The 15,080-nt window shown below is 49.9% G+C and overlaps 1 long non-coding RNA gene across 1 annotated transcript in view; it reads right to left on the bottom strand.

The window, feature by feature from the left end:
* LOC138487623 (uncharacterized) overlaps positions 1-14,723 on the bottom strand; it is a 35,732-nt gene extending 21,009 nt beyond the window's left edge. The window contains exon 1 of the long non-coding RNA XR_011274515.1: positions 13,740-14,723. This is a non-coding gene — a long non-coding RNA (uncharacterized lncRNA). The remainder of the gene's footprint in view (positions 1-13,739) is intronic.
* Between the last annotated feature and the right edge of the window lie 357 nt (positions 14,724-15,080).

Here is a 15,080-nt window from a genome sequence, read left to right as displayed (position 1 = left end):
ACCATGTATGAGCCGTATCTACCTGATCCCACCGTTGATACCATGTATGAGCCCTGCATACCTGAGGCCACTGATGATACCATGTATGAGCCCTGCCTACCTGATCCCACTGCTGATACCATGTATGAGCCCTGCCTACCTGATCCCACTGATGATACCATGTATGAGCCGTATCTACCTCATCCCACTGTTGATACCATGTATGAGCCCTGCCTACCTGAGCCCACTGTTGATAACATGTATGAACCTTATCTAACTGATCCCACTGCTGATACCATGTATGAGCCTTCCCTACCTGATCCCACTGCTGATACCATGTATGAGCCCTGCCTACCTGAGCCCACTGTTGATGCCATGTATGAGCCCTGCCTGCCTGAGCCCACTGCTGATACCATTTATGAGCCTTGCCTACTTGATCCCACAGCTGAAACCATGTATGAGCCCTGCCTACCTGATCCCACTGATGATACAATGTATGAGTGTATGAGCCCTGCCTACCTGAAGCCACTGATGATAAGATGTATGAGCTCAGCCTACGTGATCCCACTGCTGATACCATTTATGAGCCTTGCCTACCTGAGTCCACTGCTGATACCATGTATGAGCCCTGCCTACTTGATCCCACAGCTAATACCATGTATGAGCCTTCCCTACCTGATCCCACTGCTGATACCATGTATGATCCCTGCCTACCTGATCCCACAGCTGATATCATGTATGAACCTTGTCTACCTGATCCCACTGCTGATACCATGTATGAGCCTTGCCTACCTGAGCCCACTCCTGATACCATGTATAAGCCTTGCTTACCTGATCCCACAGCTGATACCATGTAGGAACCTTATCTACTTGATCCCACTAATACCATGTATAAGCCCTGCCTACCTGATCCCACAGCTGATACCATGTATGAGCCCTGCCTACCTGAGCACACTGTTAATACCATGTATGAACCATGCCTACCTGAGCCCACTGATGATACTATGTATGAGCCCTGCCAACCTGATCCCACTGTTAATACCATGTATGAACCATGCCTACCTGAGCCCACAGCTGATACCATGTATAAGCCCTGCATACCTGAAGCCACTGATGATACCATGTATGAGCCCTGCCTACCTGATCCCACTGCTGATACCATGTATGAGCCCTGCCTACCTGATCCCACTGATGATACCATGTATGAGCCGTATCTACCTGATCCCACCGTTTATACCATGTATGAGCCCTGCCTACCTGAGCCCACTGTTGATAACATGTATGAACCTTATCTACCTGATCCCACTGCTGATACCATGTATGAGCCTTCCCTATCTGATCCCACTGCTGATACCATGTATGAGCCCTGCCTACCTGAGCCCACTGCTGACACCACATGTGAGCCCGGCCTACCAGAGCCCATTGCTGATACCACGTATAAGCCCTGCTTACATGAGCCCACTGTTGATACCATATATTAGCCGTATCTACCTGATCCCACTATTGATACCATTTATGAGCCTTGCCTACTTTATCCCACAGCTGAAACCATGTATGAGCCCTGCCTACCTGATCCCACTGATGATACAATGTATGAGTGTATGAGCCCTGCCTACCTGAGGCCACTGATGATAAGATGTATGAGCTCAGCCTACGTGATCCCACTGCTGATACCATTTATGAGCCCTGCCTACTTGATCCCACAGCTAATACCATGTATGAGCCTTCCCTACCTGATCCCACTGCTGATACCATGTATGAACCTTGTCTACCTGATCCCACTGCTGATACCATGTATGAGCCTTGCCTACCTGAGTCCACTGCTGATATCATGTATGAACCTTGTCTACCTGATCCCACTGCTGATTCCATGTATGAGCCTTGCCTACCTGAGCCCACTCCTGATACCATGTATGAGCCTTGCTTACCTGATCCCACAGCTGATACCATGTAGGAACCTTATCTACTTGATCCCACTAATACCATGTATAAGCCCTGCCTACCTGATCCCACAGCTGATACCATGTATGAGCCCTGCCTACCTGAGCACACTGTTAATACCATGTATGAACCATGCCTACCTGAGCCCACTGATGATACTATGTATGAGCCCCGCCTACCTGATCCCACTGTTAATACCATGTATGAACCATGCCTACCTGAGCCCACAGCTGATACCATGTATAAGCCCTGCCTACCTGAGGCCACTGATGATACCATGTATGAGCCCTGCCTACCTGATCCCACTGCTGATACCATGTATGAGCCCTGCCTACCTGATCCCACTGATGATACCATGTATGAGCCGTATCTACCTGATCCCACCGTTGATACCATGTATGAGCCCTGCCTACCTGATCCCACTGTTGATAACATGTATGAACCTTATCTACCTGATCCCACTGCTGATACCATGTATGAGCCTTCCCTACCTGATCCCACTGCTGATACCATGTATGAGCACTGCCTGCCTGAGCCCACTGCTGATACCATTTATGAGCCCTGCCTACTTGATCCCACAGCTAATACCATGTATGAGCCTTCCCTACCTGATCCCACTGCTGATACCATGTATGAGCCCTGCCTACCTGAGCCCACTGCTGACACCACATGTGAGCCCGGCCTACCAGAGCCCATTGATGATACCACGTATAAGCCCTGCTTACATGAGCCCACTGTTGATACCATATATGAGCCGTATCTACCTTATCCCACTATTGATACCATGTATGAGCCCTGCCTACTTAATCCCACTGTTGATACCATGTATGAGCCCTGCCTGCCTGAGCCCACTGCTGATACCATTTATGAGCCTTGCCTACTTGATCCCACAGCTGAAACCATGTATGAGCCCTGCCTACCTGACCCCACGGCTGATACCATGTATGAGCCTTCCCTACCTGAGCCCACAGCTGATACCATTTATGAGCCTTGCCTACCTGATCCCACTGCTGATACCATGTATGAGCCCTGCCTACCTGAGCCCAATGATGATACCATGTATGAGCCCTGCCTACCTGAGCCCACTGATGATACCATATATGAGCCTTGCCTACCTGAGCCCAATGATGATACCATGTATGAGCCCTGCCTGCCTGAGCCCACTGATGATACCATGTATAAGCCCTGCCTACCTGATCCAACTGTTGATACCATGCATGAGCCCTGCCTACCTTAGCCCACAGCTGATACCATGCATGAGCCCTGCCTACCTGATCCCACAGTTGATACCATGTATGAGCTGTATCTACCTGATCCCACCTTTGATATCATGTATGAGCCCTGCCTACCTGAGCCCACTGTTGATAACATGTATGAACCTTATCTACCTGATCCCACTGCTGATACCATGTATGAGCCTTCCCTACCTCATCCCACTGCTGATACCATGTATGAGCCCTGCCTACCTGAGTCCACTGTCGATACCATATGTGAGCCGTATCTACCTGATCCCACTGATGATACCACGTATGAGCCCTGCCTGCCTGAGCCCAATGATGATATCATGTATAAGCCCTACCAACCTGAGCCCACTGTTGATAACATGTATGAACCTTATCTACCTGATCCCATTGCTGATGCCATGTATGAGCCATATCTACCTGATCCCACCGTTGATACCATGTATGAGCCCTGCCTACCTGAGCCCACTGATGATACCATGTATGAGCCCTGATCCCATTGCTGATACCATGTATGAACCTTATCTACCTGAGCGCACTGTTGATACCATGTATGAGCCCTGCCTACCTGATCCCACTGTTGATACCATTTATGAACCTTACCTACCTGAGCGCACTGTTGATACCATATATGAGCCCTGCCTACCTGATCCCACTGCTGATACCATGTATGAGCCTTGCCTACCTGATCCCACTGCTGATACCATGTATAAGCCCTGCCTACCTGAGCCCACTGCTGATACCATTTATGAGCCTTGTCTACCTGAGCCCACAGCTGATACCATGTATAAGCCCTGCCTACCTGAGGCCACTGAGGATAACATGTATGAGCCCTGCCTACCTGAGCCCACTGCTGATACCATTTATGAGCCTTGCCTACCTGAGCCCACTGATGATACCATATATGAGCACGGCCTACCTGAGCCCAATGATGATACCATGTATGAGCCCTGCCTGCCTGAGCCCACTGATGATACCATGTATAAGCCCTGCCTACCTGATCCCACTGTTGATACCATGCATGAGCCCTGCCTACCTTAGCCCACAGCTGATACCATGCATGAGCCCTGCCTACCTGATCCCACAGTTGATACCATGTATGAGCTGTATCTACCTGATCCCACCTTTGATATCATGTATGAGCCCTGCCTACCTGAGCCCACTGTTGATAACATGTATGAACCTTATCTACCTGATCCCACTGCTGATACCATGTATGAGCCTTCCCTACCTCATCCCACTGCTGATACCATGTATGAGCCCTGCCTACCTGAGTCCACTGTCGATACCATATGTGAGCCGTATCTACCTGATCCCACTGATGATACCACGTATGAGCCCTGCCTGCCTGAGCCCAATGATGATATCATGTATAAGCCCTACCAACCTGAGCCCACTGTTGATAACATGTATGAACCTTATCTACCTGATCCCATTGCTGATGCCATGTATGAGCCGTATCTACCTGATCCCACCGTTGATACCATGTATGAGCCCTGCCTACCTGAGCCCACTGATGATACCATGTATGAGCCCTGATCCCATTGCTGATACCATGTATGAACCTTATCTACCTGAGCGCACTGTTGATACCATGTATGAGCCCTGCCTACCTGATCCCACTGTTGATACCATTTATGAACCTTACCTACCTGAGCGCACTGTTGATACCATATATGAGCCCTGCCTACCTGATCCCACTGTTGATACCATGCATGAGCCCTGCCTACCTGATCCCACTATTGATACCATTTATGAGTCTTGCCTACCTGAGTCCACTGCTGATATCATGCATGAGCCCTGCCTACCTGAGCCCACTGCTGATACCATTTATGAGCCTTGCCTACCTGAGCCCACTGCTGATACCATTTATGAGCCTTGCCTACCTGATCCCACTGCTGATACCATGTATGAGCCCTGCCTACCTGAGCCCACTGCTGATACCATTTATGAGCCTTGTCTACCTGAGCCCACAGCTGATACCATGTATAAGCCCTGCCTACCTGAGGCCACTGAGGATAACATGTATGAGCCCTGCCTACCTGATCCCACTGCTGATACCATTTATGAGCCTTGCCTACCTGATCCCACTGTTGATACCATGTATGAGCCCTGCCTACCTGAGGCCACTCCTGATACCATGTATGAACCTTATCACCTGATCCCAATGCTGATACCATTTATGAGCCTTGTCTACCTGAGCCCACAGCTGATACCATGTATAAGCCCTGCCTACCTGAGGCCACTGAGGATAACATGTATGAGCCCTGCCTACCTGAGGCCACTGATAACATGTATGAGCCCTGCCTACCTGAGCCCAATGATGATACCTTGTATGAGCCCTGCCTACCTGAGACTACTCCTGATACCATGTATGAGCCCCTCCTAACTGATCCCACTTTTGATACCATGTGCGAGCCCTGCCTACCTGATCCCACTGCTGATACCATGTATGAGACCTGTCTACCTGAGTCCACTGTTGATACCATTTATGAGCCCTGCCTACCTGATCCCACTGCTGATACCATATATGAGCCCTGCCTACCTGATCCCACAGCTGATACCATGTATGAGCCCTGCCTACCGGAGGCCACTAATTATAACATGTATGAGCCCTGCATACCCGAGGTCACTGATGATAACATGTATGAGCTCAGTCTACCTGATCCCACTGTTGATACCATGTATGAGCCCTGCCTACCTGAGGCCACTCCTGATACCATGTATGAACCTTATCACCTGATCCCAATGCTGATACCATTTATGAGCCTTGCCTACCTGAGCCCACTCCTGATACCATGTATGAGCCCCTCCTACCTGATCCCACTTCTGATACCATTTATGAGCCTTGTCTACCTGAGCCCACAGCTGATACCATTTATGAGCCTTGCCTACCTGATACCACTCCTGATACAATGCATGACCCCGGCCTATGTGAACCCACTTTTGATACCATGCATGAGCCCAGCCTATGTGAACCCACTATTGATACCAGGCATGAGCCTTGTCTACCTGATCCCACTGCTGATACCATATATGAGCCCTGCCTACCTGATCCCACAGCTGATACCATGTATGAGCCCTGCCTACCGGAGGCCACTAATTATAACATGTATGAGCCCTGCATACCCGAGGTCACTGATGATAACATGTATGAGCTCAGTCTACCTGATCCCACTGTTGATACCATGTATGAGCCCTGCCTACCTGAGGCCACTCCTGATACCATGTATGAACCTTATCACCTGATCCCAATGCTGATACCATTTATGAGCCTTGCCTACCTGAGCCCACTACTGATACCTTGTATGAGCCCTGCCTACCTGAGCCCACTCCTGATACCATGTATGAGCCCCTCCTACCTGATCCCACTTCTGATACCATTTATGAGCCTTGTCTACCTGAGCCCACAGCTGATACCATTTATGAGCCTTGCCTACCTGATACCACTCCTGATACAATGCATGACCCCGGCCTATGTGAACCCACTTTTGATACCATGCATGAGCCCAGCCTATGTGAACCCACTATTGATACCAGGCATGAGCCCTGCTTACCCGAGCCCACTGCTCATATGTTGCATGAGCCGTGCATTCCTGAGCCTGCTGCCATTACCCGCATTTCCTCTAGACCCCAGTACCGGCACTATCATGGCACCTGCCCCCTGCATCAAAGCCGAATGCCATAAGCCCTCTAGAGCCAGAGCATTCCACCGAGCCTAACACCCTAGCCTTAGCCCACAAGTCAATGTCCCCTGGCCTTATGAATTAATAACTGCTACCGCAACCAATAAAGCCCTCCATCAGCCAACATCCAAGGAGGTCTGATCCACGCTAGGTCCCTCCCAGCTCATGCCCTCCACATCTCAGATCTCATCACCTCCAACCAACTCGACCTACTATCCATCACGGAAATGTGGCTGCACACATCTGCCGTCCCCGTCCCTCTCCTTAGCTATCCCCGAGGCTATACCATTTTCAGAAAAGACAGACCTCTTGCCAAAGTAGGATTTGTGGCCCTTACCACCAAAATGCATATGACCATTAGAGAATAGCCCAGCCAAACCTTCCATTCAGAAGAACTGCTCTCGATCAAACTCTCATTCCCCGATACTGCCTCACTAACCACGCACATAATATACATACCACCAGGCCCAGCACAATCCTTCGATGAGGACATCGCCCTCCTTCTTGCTAACAATGCCAAACCCTCCTCCAGAATTATTATTTTGGGTGACTTCATTCTAGGCCTCAATGACCCCGCAGATGCTAACGCCATAACTAACACAATTGAATCATTAGGATTCACGAAGTGCATAAACCACCCCAGGCACAAAAAAGGCTGCACGCTAGACTGGTAGGCAGATATGAACAGTAGGACCAACATCATCTCCAACCATCCTTACCCCTGGTCTGATCATAACGTCATCACCTTCTCTATCCAAGAATACACTACACCCTAAACCTTACTGCAACTGGCCCCCGCCTCGCGGCCAAGAAACACACACAATGTCACCCCAGAGAATATGCTCCCGATGCTAGACCCGATCACAGACCATCCAAACTCAGCCTGAGACCCCAACCTTACGGTAGAGCTTTACAATCATACTCTCCTTCTAGCTATAGAAAACGTCACTCCACTGATCACACGCAAACTGAAACCAACAGCTCACCTAAATTTCTGGACACTTAGAAAACCACACCCTCAAAGCTAATAAAGACCAGTTCCTCAGAGCAGCAAAAACCTACAACCAGGCCATTGTCCAAGCGAAGGGTCTTACCTACAACAAGTGCATAGCTAAAGCTGAAACGGGCACAAAAGAGCTGTTCGCCATCTTGCCGGAACACAAATCCCCTGTCACTCCCCCAGAAAGTTGGCCGAAGGACATCACATGGGGCATGAATATCCAAAAGGCACTCCTGGACAAAATCATCCAACTACAAAACATAAGTGTCTCCAGAAAAACTTAACTACTACAAGATACACCGGTTGACACTGACACCTTGCTCATACCCAACACATTATTTGAATTCAGACCAGTCTCTTCAAGAAGTCACCAAAATCATTAAAGGCCTGAAACCCTTGAGATGCCATGGCGACATCTGCCCTCCCCTTTATTAAAGACTGTGTGGCAGAACTTGCCCCTTTCATCACATCGCTCATCAACAACTCCTTTACACAAGGTATTGTCACAAACAATCTGAAAGATGCCTGAGTCCTCCCGCTCCTAAAAAAATCCTCACTAGTCTCTAACATCCCTACCAACTACCGCCCCATCACTACCGACTCCTTCCTCCTGAAAATCCTAGGCAGAGCAGTACAATTGCAAATACAGCAACGCCTCGAGTTGAACAACCTCTTCGGCCTACGCCAATCTGGCTTCTGCACAGGACATGGCACTGAGTCAGCACTTTTAGATCTGAAAATCCAAATGGATGAGATCATAGATAATGGGACCCTAGCCACCCTACTCCTGTCCGACCTCTCTGCGGCATTCGAACTAGTGAACCACAAAATCCAATGCCAACACTCTCTTCCACAGCCCAATTCTCTGCCAAAGCCATAGCCTGGATCGAATCCTTCCTATCCGATCACACAATGAGGGTCTTCACCAATCTAGCAGCTGCCACGCCAGCCCCAGTCCTTCGTGGCCTGCCCCAAGGCTCGTCTGTATCACCAACACGTTATTACATTTTTACTAAGCCCCTGTTCGACCTCCTGGAAGAATAAGGCGTCTCCTAGACCAACTATGCGGATGATATGGAAATTCTCCTGTGTATCTCTGGGAACTACAACAAGGATACTCATGCCCTCAACAAGACATATTAAATCATCCAAGCATGGATTGGCGCAACACGAACTCTGTCTAAATGACAATAAAACAGAGCTCCTATTAGTAGGGAACCCTAAACTCTCCAACAAATTTGCCAAACCCTACTCCGACTGACCCACCCAGGCCACTACCTCGCACCTCCTCGCCACTCCCATATTCAAATGAGCAAAGGCAGGGGGTCGCAGCTTCCCACTTGTGGCTGCTAAACAGTGGAATTACCTTCCTCAGGCCCTTACATCAGACCCCTCCTTCTGGTTCTTCACGCAAGACTCATAGATCACACTGTCAAGCTCCCTTACTATTCCTCCCATTTGTGTTAACGTTGTCATTACTGTATTCTACCTCATATATGTACTGCAACCAGCACCCAGATGCCCTCGGGCTCAGCGCGCTCTACAAATGCCAAATAAATAAATAAATAAATAAATGTACTAATAGAGTATACTTCAAACAGGTCCACATGGGGCCTGGCTGCAGAGGCTAAACAAAAGACAGGAAAACCCCAACAACCTTTGATATGCACTGTGTCAACCTGAAACAAGCTTCCGCCTCTCAGTATCACAGGGCTGTGACCTGTCATGTCTGGGACTATTTTTTTTTGCATTATTCATCCCCACAGGGGGACCCCATTCAGAAGGTACGAGTATGTGGATTGATGGAGACAGAAAGTCTCTTCTCACCGCAGCTTCAAGGGAGACCTGCTGCTTTAATCAAGAAGAACAGAGAGCTCCATTAACTAGAGAGACCCTTTGATCCACAACAGACAGGAAGATGGCTGGGAATTAGTATTACACGTGTTCAGCCCTTTTCCTTTTCTGTTGCAGAGCACTCTGGTTATGACCTAAGGCACACAGGAGATTGTTGGTGGGGACCCAGGATTAGTTAATTAAGGTAGGCTTATCCCACACCAATCACTGTGGCCCATCTGGTTCTAAAAGTGGGTCAACACCCTCTTTTATGCAGATCATCTGATGACTTTGCAAGGAGTAACAAGAAGAACTCTTTTGGATCCTGGATGAAGGTACCATCTGCCTTACATCCTCCACCAGTGAAGGAAGGCCAGGATTTCCAAGAGGGAAGCAAGATCCCTCCCCTAAACATGTCCCACGGAACAGAGGGAGATACCGAACTCATAGGACCAGTCCAGCAGCTCCAGAACCGGTACGCAGCCAGCACACAGCATGCCCTGCTAGGCTCTGCAAGCAAGCTTCCTAGGTGGGAAGTGCCAGAGAGTCTCTGAACCAAACCTGGGACAAGACTGTTGCCTGCAACACTCTCCTCAGCTTTGGGCCGGCCGCCTTAAAGGACAACAAGAGCCCAGTGAAGAAGTTAGGAGGAATCCATCGACAAGCAACAACCAGGGTCTGCCTTAAAGGAAATTTTTCCAACCAGTTGAGTCCCTCAAGCTGCAACCGACTGCACGGTTGACTGTTGTCATGTTACAGTCGCAAACATTGTCCGAGATGCCTCGACCAGAGCTTCAGACCCGCCCACCTGCACTGAGACAACTATTTCTGTATCCGAGCCACCGTGTAGGCCAGCTTGCAGTCGTCAGTCCATCCTCGCTCTCCAAACTGCCTACCGCCTGATACCCACAGCTGTCTCCCATCTTGAACTCTGTTGCAGGAGATGCAAAGCACCCTGAAACCGACTTTACACTGTCGAGCACCAAGAACTTCTACAAGCACAAGGAACATGGTGGTTCTGTCCCTCTGGTCCTTCTCCGAAGGCCCCTAGTGACAATTTATGACCCATTGCTCCCTTTGTGTTGAAATCATAATGCGCTTAATACCCAGAGGTTTATAAGCATGGACTCTAGGATCGAAACTGTGCTGCTCAGTGTTGTCTTGCTTCCAAGTGCTCAGTGTCGTCTTGCTTCCAATGCGAGCATGTTGCCCCTGAGCTATCCTCCTGAGTATCCAGAGTACATCCATTTTCTTCTTGACACTCTCTGTCCACTGCATCCCTTTACATGGTGAGTTGTGTTTTGTAATGTGCTAGAACTTTCTGTTGTAGTATTAATAAAGTAGATATGTATATACAACCTTGACTGGACAGCAGTGGCGGCTGGTGAGTTTGAAAGCTGGTGGGGCGTAAATTTCCCAGGGTGAATTTAGTAGCGAGCGTGCGCAGCGCGCGAGCCCACTCCCCCAAGTGGGGTCCGGGGGGTTTCTCCCCCCACGAAATTTTGGGAAAAATGGCCTACAAAATGTGCAATTTACTGTCCAAAAAACGCACTGAAATATGAAAAAAACATTCGGTTTTACAAATTATTGGTGATACACTATTCTTATGTGTGCAAGTGTGATATTGTATTTTACAGCAGCTTGTATTGAGAATAGCTGGTACTATGGTGTATGCATAAAGACTAGGTGCAGAACTGTTAGAGTTGGTCCTCAGCAGATTAGTGTTGGGCTTTGGCAAATCTGTTACCAAGGAAGTAGGTGCAGGCAGATTAGCGTGAACAACATTTGGCTGCTGCGAATCAACATTAGCAATTTTAGGTGTAGACACATCAGGCAGATCCCCATTTATAGTCTTATGAACCAGCGCATCAATAGTGGGCTTCACTAGATCACCTTTAACAGCCTTATGTGCAGGCGCCTGCCGCTGATCGCCATTTACAGTTTTGTTAGCAGGCACATGAATAATAGGCTCCGGTCTATCACCATTAGCAGTCTTAAGAGCACGTACATCAGTATCAAGCTTTGGCCGATCAACATTAGCATGTACATTAATATTAGGCTTTAGCAGATCAGCATTGACAATGTTATGTACAGGCAAATTCGTTTTCTCTGAATTAGGTGCAGGGAGAGTCTAACGCCAAGTATTGTGCTCCCAAAGATCCTTATTAGCACAGGCCATGAATCTTAGGCATTATAAACTCATCATTCGCATCAACTGGCACTGGCGCATTATGCACAGGTGGGTGGATTGTACACATTTTGGGCATGGAAGTGTCAGTGTTTTGCATCTTTGGACTAGGCTCTAGGAAGCAACACATATTTACATGCAGCGTGTATATATACCTGCAGGGGTTCTGACCGTGTATGTTTACAAAAACAGGGTCCACGTTTACATGTAGTGGGGGGGTGCGGGGGTATACGTTCTCATGCAGTGGCGTACATTTAAAAGCCGGGGCTAGTAAGGGTATACACTGCCAGTATATGTTTACATAAAGGGGGTCCAATGGGAGATTTGGATTCACATGCAGGCGTATACTTTCTCCTGTGTACTCTCTCGCCAAAACACAACTGGAGCAATATCTTGCTAAACAGACGAAAAGTACGGTGCAAACCACAACATAGGATATTGCAAAGAGGACCTCTTCACTGGATTAATGACTGTTCCACACACGCAGGCGCGAAACTCTTATCCCCACAGTACAATAACAAAATAACAGTTGAGACGCGCCCAATTACATTACGCTTGAAGCAGGGGTGGGGGGTACTGGTGAGGAGACAACCAGTGCAATGGAAATCAATGCGGGTCTCTCTCTCTGGTATGCAAGAGTCAGGGTGCGCCCGGGGGACACAGGGAGCGACTGTCTGCGGTGGAGCCTGCTCCTGTGCGGGCTACGCAATGAGAGGGAAGGAGCCTTCCAGGACCAGGTACCACAGGCGCGCAGCGATGCGACACAGGTGGCGACGTCGCATGTGTCAGAGGGATCCCCAGCTGGATTGGGGAGGGAAGTGAGGCCTCACAATAATCACAATGTGGCAGGGTCACCACAAAATGAACCAGCCTGCCCGTGTAACGCAACCCAAGCGATTCCGTCCCCCTTCCTCCTAATCTCCAAGACCGTGGTAATTTCAAATATCACAACGCACGTCACCACAGATAAAAAGCAAATAGCACAGCTCCATGTTATGCACCCCAAGAAGCGAAACATATGCCAAGCAAAAAATGCATCATTATTGAATTTACATAGCAAAGTCCTCTCCTGCGCCGTAAAGCGAAAAGCAATTATGTATATGAGCTATAACGATTGAAGAAAGAATATCACCCTAGTGCCTAGGGCTAAAATAACCCCCAGCTTCGGATGGCACAGGGTTGTAACAGAGAGGAAGATACAGCCCCCGCCCACCCCTGTTGATGTGTACTGCAGGAGGCACATCTTCCAGGCATGGTATGAAAATGGTCACTCCCGAACAGGAAGCGCAGCCCTGTCAACTGGATCCACTTACCAGCAGATGCCCATTCTAGCCGTGGTGGTGAGTTTGGGCTCCCCTCTCCCTCTCACAGGGGAGAGTGCCCCTCAACCGCCGCTGGCGGGAATCGAAATGCTTTATGAGGTGGGATTCCCGCGGCCTTATAAAGCATTTTGAAATAACTCTCCCAAACTCTGCTTTAGCCCATGGGCCACGGCACGGACCGGGGCTAAACAAAGTAGGCCCAGGCGGCGCCCACCTTGGTGGTAGCGGGCGGCCCGCTACCACCAAGGTGGGGGCCGCCTGGGCCTACTTTGTTTAGCCTTGGTCTGTGCCGTGGATGCCCAACTTGGGGCGATCCTTGGTGGTAGCGGGCCCCGCTACCACCAAGGCTCGCCCCAAGTTGACGGCAGTCAGCTCAGCAGCAACACTGAACGACGTGTAGGCCACGGCCTACACGTCGTTCAGTGTTGACTGGGCCTGGGCCGCGTGTGGACCACATAGTTTGGGCCCGGGGAGGGGAGTGGAAGTGCAACACTCCCGAGTCCCCGGGCCCAAGAAGAAACAAAGAACGCATAACAATGGGGTACTTACCGCAGCGCTGCTGGGCTGGTGGCCTGGTGGTGCAGCAGCACTCCTCGTGTGTGCTGTTGTTGTTGACTCGAGTCGGACTTGGAAAGAAAGAGACGGGTGTGAAGGCGGCACAGGCGCAAGCACACACCCTACGCCGCCAGTCATGAGTCATAGATACAGCAATGTCATTGGCTGTTTGCCAGCCAATGACATTACTGTATCCATGGCAGGGGAGGGATTGATAAGTGCGCTGTTTGCGCACATTTTAATACTGGCGGGGCCACACCTGAAGCGCCCCGCCAGGCCTCTAATTAAAGGGGCTACGTAGAGTGCGTGGAGCTACGAGCTCCAAGCACTCTACTATAATAAAAAATATACTAAATTGGGACGCGCCCCGCTGCCGGGTCGGCCTATACTACACTGTGACTTCACTGACTATTGTTTCCTTGCCACAGCGCCCCCGCGCTGTTGGCAAAGGAAATGCAGCAGCATCTAGGCTAAAAGTGATTCAATCAGAGAAGTTCTCTGATTGCATCTCTTTTAGCTTCTCTCTTTTCTTTTTTTCTGGGGGGGCGGCGCCCTTCCGCCCTATCATAGCAGCCGCCACTGCTGGACAGTGCCTTTTATCATTGTGTGATATTGTATTTTCGCTGTGCTGCAACTAACCAATGATCCAGGACCTTGCAGAGATACGCCTGCTGTTCCATAATTGCAAATGGAGGTGTATAGTTTGCTTCTGTTTCCAATCTGTTTGGATCCCTTCTGGTGCACTAGAGGCGTAATCAGGGGTACTGTGCCCAGACCTATGGGCCAGGTAGGGACAATCTACTCAAGGGGCCGTGTGTTAAGGCTCATGGATTGAGGCATGTGCATCCTGGTGGCAAAGGTGGGAGTGCCCTGTGCAGGAACAATGTGAAAGGCTCAGACCCAGACCACTCCTATAAAAAGAGGAACACTCCTGGAACTCACGGACGTGTTTGGGCTAATTGATCCAGCCCCCTACCCCCTCCTCCGCACGCATCCACCCCAAGGCCACACTCGACCCACCCTACCCTCCCCCCCCCCTCCCTGGACACCCCTGCCCGCGCCCAGCAGCCGCCGTGTAGATCCTGGCTGACTGGTGGGGTCACAGGATTAGCAGGGCAGCGTAACCCACCCACCCCCTGAGGGCGTCTCCTCCGGGAAACTGATGAACGGGACAGGCAGCACCCTGCACTCTTTCCCCTCCTGGCCCCTGGGTGCAGATCCACTCATCGACCAGGTAACGAGCACCGCCCTAAAGATGTCTGTCTGCCCCCCTGGAAACGCTGGGCTGTCTTCACTGAGCTCGTCTCCTAGCAACCTAAAAACCTCTGTATTCCC

Source organism: Ambystoma mexicanum, chromosome 9, assembly GCF_040938575.1.
Source record: "Ambystoma mexicanum isolate Mex_15411 chromosome 9, UKY_AmexF1_1, whole genome shotgun sequence".
NCBI lineage: Eukaryota > Metazoa > Chordata > Amphibia > Caudata > Ambystomatidae > Ambystoma > Ambystoma mexicanum.
The sequence above is the reverse complement of the archived record's forward strand: the minus strand, read 5'-3'. Positions and strand labels throughout refer to the sequence as shown.